Below are 12,208 nucleotides of genomic sequence, written 5' to 3'. Positions count from 1 at the left end.
GCTTTAGCAAAAAACAAAGCACCAATTGTGCAAGAAATAGTGAAGCTACTTGAACCTTTAAGTTTCGGTGGGAACTTGTTCTTAATAATAGCGCTGCACTCTTTATTAAGTGCCACTGTCTCATGCTCACTCAATCTCCTCTTCTTTGTCAAAATATCCTTCAAAAACTTAACATATGAAGGCATTTGCTCCAAAGTTTGAACAAAAGGATGTTAATGTGGAGTTTCTTAAATATCTCTAGAAATTTCTAAAATTAAGCATCCAAATTTTTGCTTCCGAAAGCGTTGAGGAAATAGAGGAAAAGGCTATGTTACTTGTGCATCCTTGACTTGTATTTGCTTGTTTGACTTTCCAACTTCTTATTCATTATCAACTAGTTTCTTTTATGGCTCTTCTTGCTTACTATTGCTGCCAACCTCTTTCCCACTCTAAAGGAATACTGTCGTACAAGGTTCTTTGCTTTCCCTCTTAAGATTAGGTTCAGTATTACTCGGTAAAGTCTTTTAATGCCTATTATTGACAGCATTGGCTAATTGCTCCACTTGAGTCTTAAGATTTTTCAATGAAGCTGCTTAACTATGAATAAGAGCATCTGTCTTAGCCGTATATTGCACGAGTAACTTTTCCATGGATAGCTTCTTTTGTTGCATTAGGGGTTTAGATTGCTATGAAAACCCGAAGGAAAACTCAGTCTCAAAGTTGATGAAAGACCCTAATTATGGCTCCAAGAGAAGTTGGGGTGATTCCTCCACTCTGGGTTGTATGTGTTGGAGTATGGGTTATTTTGCTGTCAATTTTCCATAAATTGCATTGACTCGGTGCTTATATGACACTGATCGCTTGAGTGTCCTTACCATAATAGTCATAGGTAATAAAGGGACTTTATACTGAATGAACTCCAAAGGAATCAATTTCTTAGTAAGAGTGGCTACTTGAGTGAGATATCCATAATACAAACCAACATCTGAACAAAATAAAGTATTTCTACAAAGAGAAATAGAGAGCGAAAATCAAATCTAGAGTGAGAAAGTCTTAGAGTGTAGCTTTTCCAACCTTGATCTTCAAGATTTCTTCTTTTTTTTCCTTTTTTATTTTTAGCCACCTTTTTCCCAAAATGAGGTCTACTCTCCAAATCCCTTTTCTCTGAGCCAACAAGCCACGTTTTTATACCCCCTATCATAGCCACATGATTAAAAATAAAATGTGCAAGATTCATTAATTCCCATGTCGACATTGTGGTGCTAAACTTACTGACTCACCCTTACGCTGCTATCTTTTTGGTGCTACAACACCAAGGGGTTGGCGTTATAATGCCAAACTCTTTGACTTGAAGACTTAAGATGCTAGCTAGAATTGGCACCTCGACACGAAAGGATTCGAGGTTGCCTTTACGGTGTAGAGTTTGTTGTAGTTTTGATTCTTCTAAAATAGTTTCAATCATGATCCGATTAGAACTGGGTGAAGTGATGAACATGAAAGTTCGAGCTCCCCTCTTAGGTTTCCAACGGTCCAAGAATCACATTGATCGAACTTTGGTAGCTCGAGTTGTGCTCAAAACATTGCAACATATTCAAAAACCACTTTAAGCCAACTTGCATCATCCATTGCATTTTAAGCTCCATGTCCTTGCAGACTTCCAACAATAAAAGACTAAATAAGTATAGGTTGAAATTAGGACTTTTTACCAAGAAATTAAACTAAAATTGCTTAAATGAAAATGCTATAACATAAATTAAATTATTACTAAGAAAGCATAAAAATACCTATAAATTACTTAAAAACTAAAGGACTTAGCTCTATTTAGGTTCCAAAAATAGGTAAGATAACTTTATATACTAGAGTTATCAGTACTAGCCTTAGACTAGAATCATAAGGTGTAAATATTGGTGTACAATCTAACTTTCCATACTTCATTACAATATTTTCAATGTAATGAGATTGGGATAATGTTAGGCCATTATTATCTCTCATTGTTCTTATACCAAGAATAACATCCATCACACCCATATATTTCATGTCAAAATTCTTTAACAAGAACCTTTTGTGTCTTCCACTTGTTCCAACTTGGTATCAAAGATTAACATGTCATCTACATATAGACAAATGATGACCCTTTTACCATTATGGAACTTACTATAGACACACTTGTCAGATTAATTTATCTTGTAGCCATTAGCTAGCACAACGACTTCAAACTTTTGATGCCATTTTTTAGGTGCTTGTTTTAATCCATACAAGGGCTTTACAAGGTTACATGTATTCCCTTTTTTCTCAATTGACACCATTGCACTTTAATGTACAATCAAAATGTCAAATTAACACATCAAGGTATATGTTCACACAAATACCATTGCACCTTTATAGAACAATAGGAATGCCATGCCAAAGATATTGAATATCTATGTTGCACCATTATGCCTTTAATGATAAAATAAGAATGCACCATATACCACAATGTTAAATTTAAACATTGGCACCATTATACCTTCATGTATAATAAGAACGCCACATGCCCACTTATCACATGGACCTTGATGGTATTTACATATTGTCATCATTATACCTTAATGTATAATAAGAATGCCACATGCCCATCTATCACATGGACCTTAATGGATTTTACATATTAGAATAATTATACCTTAACATGTAATAGGAATGCCACATACTCGTGCCTTGTGTCTTTCATCACACGGACCTTCATCAACTCAAAATGGTTTACTTTAGGATCTTTATCCTTCTCATCTTTTTTTTGGCTTCATCCTAGTTACAACAATCATCTTTTATTCGAAGATGATTGCTAAGGTCCTCGAGAGTCATCTTCTCTTTCGTATGCTTTAGAGTTTTTTAGTGTTTCTCCATGAAAGGGGAAGTATGTCAATTACAGAAGATATAATAATAACCTTATCCATATTAAGATCATATATGAATATAACAAAATCCTTCTTTAGAAACATTATAAGTTTTCTATGCATATCAAATAGAATATCATGCATATCAAGTAAGGAAATAAAACTTATCTTGTAATCCGATGAGGAACCATTTTGTCATTTTCCTTGTCACCATCAAATCGATCCAACTTTTGCCAACAAATAAAGTTTTCTCCTTCAAAATGGTTTAGCTTGACAATGTTGGTAGCCATTTTTTTTAAATGAAGTCATTCCGAATTCCAACACCACAAAAAATAAGTCTTAAAATTGTTGGTGCAAATGGGGTTTAGATGGAATTCAAGGAATCGACAAAATTGACTTTGAGGCAAGCCTTTCAATAAGTGCTATCTTTAAGACTTATTTTGCCCTCACCACTCACTATGCAAAAGGGTAAAGCCAACGTTTAACTTCATCTTTACACTTTACGAGAGTATACCGCTAGATACATTCGAGGGTTTACAAAGTTGTTCAGCCTTAAAGCCTACTTTCTGTAGCAAGTAGATTATAAAGAATTTGGATTCCTTTGATAGATGATGGAAACTTAAGTGTTTATGTTTAGTTTCAGAACATAACACTTGTATTGATCTTGTTTTTTCTACTTTTGTTTTATTTGTTTTTGGTGGGTTAAAATGGTTAGCAACAAGCTTTTTATATAGGCTTGCAAGTGTCTCTTCTCAAGGACACAACTTTTTCATCAAGGCACTTCTTATTTTAAAGATGCCTTTACATTTTGCAAGAAACAATCCTTGGATAAAGGTATTGTTTCAATAATCACCTTATGAAAGATAAGTATTCATTCTATAAGACATAGTCTTTGAGTAACAATATGAAAAGATAACTTTTAATATCTAAACTTTTAAACTGTGGTGTTTCTCAATTGTCTCATAACCTTTTGGATTTAGAGGTGTTTTTCTAACATGTCACTTTGCCAAGAGACAAAACTATTCTTATGAAAACACACTTACAATCCAATAATCACACTATGTCACATTATGCAACATAACTTTGTGGTAAAATAGCTTTTCATATGAAAAAAACAACCTTTTATTTTGAAAATACACCAACAGAAAACTAAGGTTTTTGAACTTTTGTTTCATGTAAATGTTGTTTTTACATGATTTAGCAATATCTAATTTCTTCTTTTTGTACGAGGGAATAACATAGTTTCAATTTTCCTTTTTTATCTTTTAATAGAAGTTGACTTTAGATTTCATTGAGTTTTTAAGTGAAGAATTCATCTACACTTGATAATCAAGTGCTTTTACCTTTTTTGTTCCCATTTCACCATCTAAAGTGATTGAAGAACTCAACAAAAGGATACTTCTATACCCAGATAATATGAATGTAAGCTAATCAAACTAGTTAGATGCAATAGATGCCAACAACCTAGAATTTGCAACAGCACTGATATGAAGAAATTGAACTTCAGACATCCCCACAAGTTATCATAGTATAAATTATGAAATTCTTAAAGAAGAATTAATTAATCAAATCATCCAATAATTTGTGCATCAAGCTATTTTATTTTTATATCTTGGTACTGATTAAGCGAATAAAGGCAAATAAAAAAGAGTAGTTTTCTGATTTCTTTTTTTTTTTACCATTGAAGACTGACGAGTAACAGCGACAATAATGGCCGATGGTCAGAATTTAGGTTTGGGAGGTTTGTCTTGGGTAGGGAAGGTAAGGCAAAGAGAGAGAGAAGAGCTAAAGAAAGAATGAAAGAAGGAGAAATGAGAAAAAAACAAAAAGAGAACTACTATGCCTTAAATAGTTTTACCAAAACAACATAGTTTTAGACAAAGGGAGAAGAAAAAAAAAGAAGAAAAGCCACGCTAGTGCCCTGTCAGCATTGTCTGAATGTCAACACCTTGTCAATGCCATGTCAGCACCATTAACGGTCAATTTGGATGGAGTTAGGCAAAGGGACTTGATTCCACAAAATCTCATAGTATAGGGAGTAAATTGACCAGTTTTAGAATAGAGGGACTAAATTAATGAAAGTGTTATAGTATAGGGACTTATGGGGTAGCTTGACCTTCTTGTCATTTGTGAGGTAAAGTTTTTAACTTTTTATTTTATTTTATTTACTTATTTATTTTTCATCATATTATTAATTCAAGTGAATGACTTGATTACTTTGTTAAGTGAATAAGCAAATTCAAAATTAAAATAAAATAATAATAAAAATAATTATCTGAAAAATTCTTTAAGGATATATTTAAAAAGTTGTATGTGCTAATTTTTTTAAAAGAAATCCTTAAGTGAGGAATAATCTTGGAAGCCCCATCAAAACAGTTGGAAAAGCCCCAAGATTTCTTAAAAAGTGTTGTACGGATTAGTTTAATACATTGGTAATCTCAAATGTCAACACAAGTATAAAAAGTAATTCAAGAGGAGGTGAATTAGATCGTTTACAAATTTTTTTAAAATCAAAATAAACAAACATAAATAGGAAAATAAGAAGATAAGAAATATATATGAAATTTAAACACTAGTTAACGTAGAATTAAATAAAGCAAAAGGGAAAGAAAAATCAAACTCATATATTTATAGAGGTTCTCAGTCCTACCTTTAGGCACTTACGTTTTATCCCTTGGATTTCTCTTGTCAAGAAATCCGGTCCACTACATCAACAAACTTTAATTACTTTTTCAAGATTTTCGTATAACTTTTATGATTTTCAAAATCAACTAAAAGAGTTTCTAACCCAAACTCACAAATTTTTTCAAGAAGATACCTCACCTTTTTATCCCTAAAAGTTCTAAGAAATTATAAGTGTTTTTGCAAACAAATTGACCTCTTAAGTTGGGTGTTTGTCAATAACTAAGTACAAAGAATGAGTATGATAAAGATAATACATAAAGATGAAGAATAAAAGCTCAATATATTGAGAAAATGAAGATATGCTTTGTGGTGCTTGTTCTCTCTTTCCATCAAAATGTATTAGAGTGTCTTTTTTTTAATTAGTATGGCTCTAGAGCTGTTGGAGTATTTTGGAAAAAGAAACTATTCGTGTTTCTTGGAAAAAATGACCATCGTAATCTAAAACTTGTAAGGGATCAATCCTTTTGAAAGAGAAGATTAATCCCTTTGAAAGAGAAGATTGATCCCTTGAAACAAAATTGCTTTACGGAAGCTCATGGAAATCGTAGGATCGATCCCAACCTTTTTGGCTTTCAGTGCTATTGGTTTATTTGTTTGACTTTCATTTTTATCTTTGACCATTCTTTTTCAAAATTTAAGGGTATGCTTGGTTTGTAGAATGGAATAGAGGGGGAATGAAATCGTTATTTTGTAGGAATAGAATAAGGGAGGAAAAATTATTATATAGTTTGGTTCATGTGAATGGAATATGATAGGAATTATTATTATAATATATTCCGATGATTGGTTGATAGGAATAGTTTTAGGAATAATTAAGGAATAAGTGGTAAATGATAAAAATACCATTTCTTAAAATTAAAGAATTTATTTTGCTAAAAGACAAAATATTCTAAGTAATAAAATCAAAATACCTTTTACTATAATTAAATAATATTTATACCTAAATAAAAAATATTTTTATTATAATTTAATAATATGTTGTATTAGAAGATAATTAAACCTTTTATTAAATAATATTTAATATTAAAGGACAAAATATATCCATTGAACCAAATGCAGCTTTATCTAAATAATGAGAATAGGGGAGGAATGGCTATTCCATTCCCCCCAACCAAGCACGCCCTAAAAGTACTCGTTCGGGAGATTATTTAGATCAAAACTTTTAAATAAAATAGGATATTTTGGAAGCTTTGAAATGTTTTTTACTTATTAAAATATTAAATAATAATATTATTTAATTCTAGACGAAATTTTTTCTTGTAAAATAACTTGAACTTTCTTTTTTGCACTATATTCAAAATATTTCTTCAACTTTTAGCTAGTTCCTTCAAAAATCAATTCCACAAAGAAAATATTATAGCTCAAGATTACTTTTCGTTTTTAAGAACAAAATCTCTAGTTAGAAAAATATATATTTAAAGGACTTTTTAAGGCAAACAAATTCAATTTGAATTTTGAAAGCACATATTTATTTCTTAAAGCCAATATTGCCAAAGTTATATTAAACCCAATGAAAATAAATTTTTCTTTGAATATCGATTGCACTTACATTATCAAGTAAAGCATATTGAAAATTTTTATTCTCAAAATTAATAAAACCAAAATTATATTTAGTCCAAAGAAAATAATTCTTCTTTGAAAATTAGTTGGACTTGCATTTAGGCTCAAATAAATACCTTGTAAAGCAAACTTTTGGCTTAAGTAATACACGATAAATCTTAAGTAAATTTTGTTTGATAAACATACTTACATTTTTTTTGTAATTTCAAATAATGATCAATTTAAGGTTAACATCAAATAATCATAAAGAAATGAAAAATAAAATAAAAATAAAATTTGTGAAATAAGATAAAACTTGAGACAATTATAAGAAAGAAATAGCAAATGAAATAAAGTAAATTAGACTCATTGTTCTCAAAATTTTAGACAAAATTATTCCTACAATTTAAAAAATAACTTGTTGGTATCTATAATTTTAGCGTTGTAACAAAGTAAATCTTCTCTTTAATATTTTTGTTAAGTTTAATGTTAAATGCCATTTGATGTCACGTGACAATTAACATGTATGAGAATTTGGTTATTTTGGTTTCAAATAAACAAATTTATAAGATTATTTAATTTCAAATTGAATCTTACTAATGATTTTTTACATTATAAACCTAATTGAATCTTAGTTTTTGGCCTAACTAGCAACTAGACGTGTCACCTGATAGCTTAGTATACATTACCTTACATCACCGGCATTTTGATTAATTGTGAAAGTTGACAATTCATTCTCATGTATTGGAATCCTTAGACCCTTAATGATGATTCCATTTCTCTTAATGGCCTATTTTGAATCCAAAGTAGATGACTTAGATTTTGTAGAATTGTTATAGTTTTGATTCCGTTCAAAATTATTTAAATTCTAACTCACATGATATACATTGAAATTAGATGGTTGAAATAATGTTTTACGTGCATGTGTTTTACATTCTTTTTGCATTTGAATCATAAACTCTTTTAAAGATAAAGAATCAATAAAATGTAGAACTTTCTTGTACTTAGTCTCCAAAGAGATCATATAGACGGTTTGTTAAAGTGTTCAGAATATGTCCATGGCACATTAATTCATCTTATTCATGTTTTTTCCTTTCTGCTTTTCATACATCAGAATCTTCATTAGTTGGTTTTGGGAGTGCAGCAAAACAGAATCCAGAATATAATAAATCCTTATGGATGTGAGCAAACACATCATCTTATCCCTCAAACTAGTGAAATTAGTTCCATCAAACCGATCAAATTTGATGAATTCTTTATTCAAAATTTGAAACCTTGAATTCGAATTAGACTCCATCGAAAACAACTCTTTAAATTGTTAGGGAAGTAGTATAAGAAAAAAAAAGTAAGAAGGCTTGAGGTGTATTATAACACACTATCTGTCAAGCCCGACCTTATAAAATACTTTCCATGTCATTCATATGATTGACAATATGCTTGCATACTTGGAAAGCCTTGAAAGAAAAATCGTTAAAAGACGACAATGTACCAAATGGTACAATTAAGTTAATTTAAGTCTCAAACTAGATCAAATAGAGAATTTAAAATGAAATTAAGAATATTAAAGTCCCAGAATGGTTTAATATGGTGATTTGGAGTTCGAGGATCAATTTGGAGTCAAACCGAAATTTTTACTATCTAGGGGCAAAATGGTCATTTGCCACCCAAGGACACAATGGGAATTTTTAGAAAAGAAATTTTTTAGCCCCATTTGACTTATTGGAGTATGATTTGAGTATTGGAGTATAATTTGAGGGTTTGGCAGTGAAAAAGTTTAATTCCAGTGATTTCTAGAGTGTAGGGGCAAAATCGTAATTTTGCCACTCGCGAACAAAATTTGAGATTTTGAGAGAATTTAGATCAAATTTGACAAATTGGAGAATGGTATGAGTATAAGGGATGAAAAATATGTCTATGGGTAATTTTTCAATTTTTGGGGCAAAAATGTAATTTTTGACTTTTACGGGGGTAAAAGTGTAAATTTCAAAAATTACTCCACCAAGACTTTGGATAAGTCTGAGAATTTTACCTAAGCTATGGATATGTGGGACAAGTGTATGGTGAAAATTTGGAAACAAATGGATGGCTAGAATTTAAGGAATTAATAAAACATTAAAAAAATGAATAAAATAATATTATATTATTTTAGCCTTTAAAAAGGTAAAAATTCCGGAATTCTCATCTTCTTCAGCTGTCCAAACCAGGGGAGAAAAGGGAAAAAAAAAAACAAGAATCCTACCTGAAAAATTTGGAGAAAATCAAGAGAAATCAAGAAATCAAGCATTAAAAAGGTAAATTTCATTGATTTTCCTTGTGATTTTCACTACCCATGCATTTTTTTCTCATTTCCATGCAAAATTAGAAAGTGGGTATGGACACCCATGCTGGCCAAACCTCCATGGATGAGTTTTGAGCTTGATTTTTGGTTGATTTTAATTGAATTAAGTGATTTTAGTTAAGTTATATTGAAATATAGCAAAAATAAGCTAGAAATATAAATTTTTCCCATTGAAACCCATTATGCTGAATTTTCTAGGGGAATATTGGCTGTTGATCTTGATGGTTATTTGAGGAATTATGATGAATAATGATGAATTATGAGCCTAGAAAAATAATGGAAATTTTCGGAGCAAAAATACAAATTTTTACCCACTAGGGGTATTTTCGTAATTTGTTATCGGGACTGATAATTTGCACCACACTGAGGGACATTAAGTCAATTTGGGTGCAATTGAGGTATAGAAACTGAAAAAAATTAATTTGGAGTTTAAACGGACGCGTATATCAATTTATCGGGTAAAAGACCGAAATAGGCTAACACCGCATTTAGGCAAAAATTTAGACATTTTTGCATTCCATATCAAGCATTAGTAGTCTAAATTAGTTTAATTTCAATTTAGTACCAATGTGGTGAATTTCTCGATTTTGTACTGTGTCAAGGTGGTGAGTCCTCTGATAAAGGCAAGAGAATTGCACCCGAGGACCAATAGTCTGAGTATTTCGAAAATCCTCACTCTAGACACGGTGAGTAACCTTACCATCATTTTAATTATCTAAAGTATGTTTTTATTCGGTTTTGGTGAATTTTATGAAAATGAGTTCAAATGGTAAATTTTTATGTTTTGTAAACAAAATGAGTTTAAATGAAAATATTTTATAAATTGTCTTGAAACGAAATAACGATTTTGAAAATAGAGTAATTGGAGACCACTGATATGTTGTAAATTTAAAATTGAATTAATGGCTTATGTTATTGTATTGGCATGACTGGCTGGGCTGTGTTTTTATGAATTATATGAATTGCTTTATTTTACCCTGCAGGTTGGGTAGTAATATATTAGCCCTGTCATGCTGTCAAAATTTTATTGTATGGTGGGTTTGACCTGCTGCAGTGGGCTGGATTCTGTGGACTAGCCTATTAGAGGGGCACGGAATCCTGTTATATTTTTACCTCGGTTGGAGAGGCGAGTAGGGTAACTCCTGAGGTATAACTTTTAGAGTTCACTTCACGCCAAACCACCTCGTGAAGGGGAACTCGGCCAACGTCAAGGAATGGCTATGTTTTCAAAATAAAAACATGACTTTCTAATAGCCTTGGCGGACTCAGTTGGGATAGCCCTCGGCCAAGGTATCCCAAATAACTGAGTATGATAATAATTTTTGGCATGAGCCAAGCTTTTTAAGAAATTCATAAGCCATATTGATTACTTGCTTTAAATAAATTGATTTCATTTGGTTGAAATAAGTTGAAAGATGATAAATTACAGTTTGATGAAATGTTTTAATAGTCTCCTTTTACTCGACTTTAGATATTTTGAGTGATGTTTGTTTACTCACTGGGATTTTATAATCTCACCACCCTCATTTCCACCCATTTCAGGTTCAGAATAGATTGTAGATAACTGATATCGGCAAGGATTACAGTTGAACTTGCCACATCCAAAGACTGTAGGTTCATTTCTTTTTATACTTTTGGTCATTCGTGGGCCCACGTGTCACTGTAAATTAAATTCTATACTTTGGTTATCTGTATTACGGTATGTAAGAATTTATTTTGCTTTTACGCTATAAAAATTATTTATGCAGTGTTCTTAAAATATCGTTTTATGTGAAAATTGAATATTTTATTGAATATTTTTATTTTATTATAACAGTCATAATTCCATTTTAAACGAATGTTTTAGACATCCAAAATTATTTTTGATTAAGAAATATGTGTTTTCCACTTACATACTATATTTTTAGATGATTTTTGAGATTTTTGGGATAAATGACAAAAATACCCTTGTGAGACGGAAATTATTATTTCTTTTGTTTAAGTTGGAAACAGTTTAAAATCTTTTAAAATGTGGTATTTGGAAACAGTTACCCACAGGGGAAATGAGAAGCTGATATTAAAGCCTTGCGGGGTCTCGGTTGACATTCCGGGTAATGAATGTAAATTGAGACGTCGCGGCGGTTGTCACGGGCTCGATGGGAGTTCCGGGTCGTGACAATTAAGTTGGTATCAGAGCAAAGGGAAAATAACCCTATTCCTGGGAACTCTCGCATATGATCTATGGCGAAGTATGACTCTCCGCCCAGGAGCTTGGAAGAGGAGGGAAGGGACTGCTCCCGGTGCGTCCCGGAGTGAAGTGCACCTCTTGCCGAGTGCTCTGATAGGTACCACCTAATGCCATCTGTGTCCAGAGTGGTGGAAGAATTAAGTTGGTATCAGAGCTGTTGGTTTGAAAGATTAGAGTTTTGGGTTTAAAGTTATTTTAAAGCTGTTTTAAAAATTTACAGTGTCAGTGTGGCCCCGAGTTAAGTTAGGTTAGGTTGAATAAAATACATGCATAAGCATATAGAGCCTGAGGTTGCCTAAACTCACTTTGTTCCCTCTTATAGATTATTATGTCTCATCGACGCAAACAACCACCTTTCACTAGATCAGTTGGGAGGGGAAGAGGTTGTTTTCAACGTCGTCAGTTAGGTGCAATAGAGGAGGAATCGACTGCATCCACCATTCGGGCAGCACCTGCTGCTGAACAAACCGAGACTCCTCCACATCCCCCACCTCCTCTGCCACTTACTAGTATTCTTGCTATGCCTCTTGAGGCAGTTCAGGCATTAGCAGCCTTCTTTACTGCTGT

General features: G+C 31.9%; 1 long non-coding RNA gene across 1 annotated transcript; it reads left to right on the top strand.

The window, feature by feature from the left end:
- The first annotated feature begins 9,264 nt into the window (after positions 1-9,264).
- Positions 9,265-11,154, top strand: LOC148760914 (uncharacterized). Its single transcript, XR_016028164.1, has 3 exons — positions 9,265-9,367; positions 10,017-10,100; positions 10,957-11,154. It is a non-coding gene; the product is annotated as an uncharacterized LOC148760914 (long non-coding RNA).
- The last annotated feature ends 1,054 nt before the right edge of the window (positions 11,155-12,208 follow it).

This window comes from Theobroma cacao, chromosome 9 (assembly GCF_053813885.1).
Source record: "Theobroma cacao isolate CCN51 chromosome 9, ASM5381388v1, whole genome shotgun sequence".
Taxonomy (NCBI): domain Eukaryota; kingdom Viridiplantae; phylum Streptophyta; class Magnoliopsida; order Malvales; family Malvaceae; genus Theobroma; species Theobroma cacao.
This window is presented reverse-complemented; position numbering and strand designations above follow the sequence as displayed.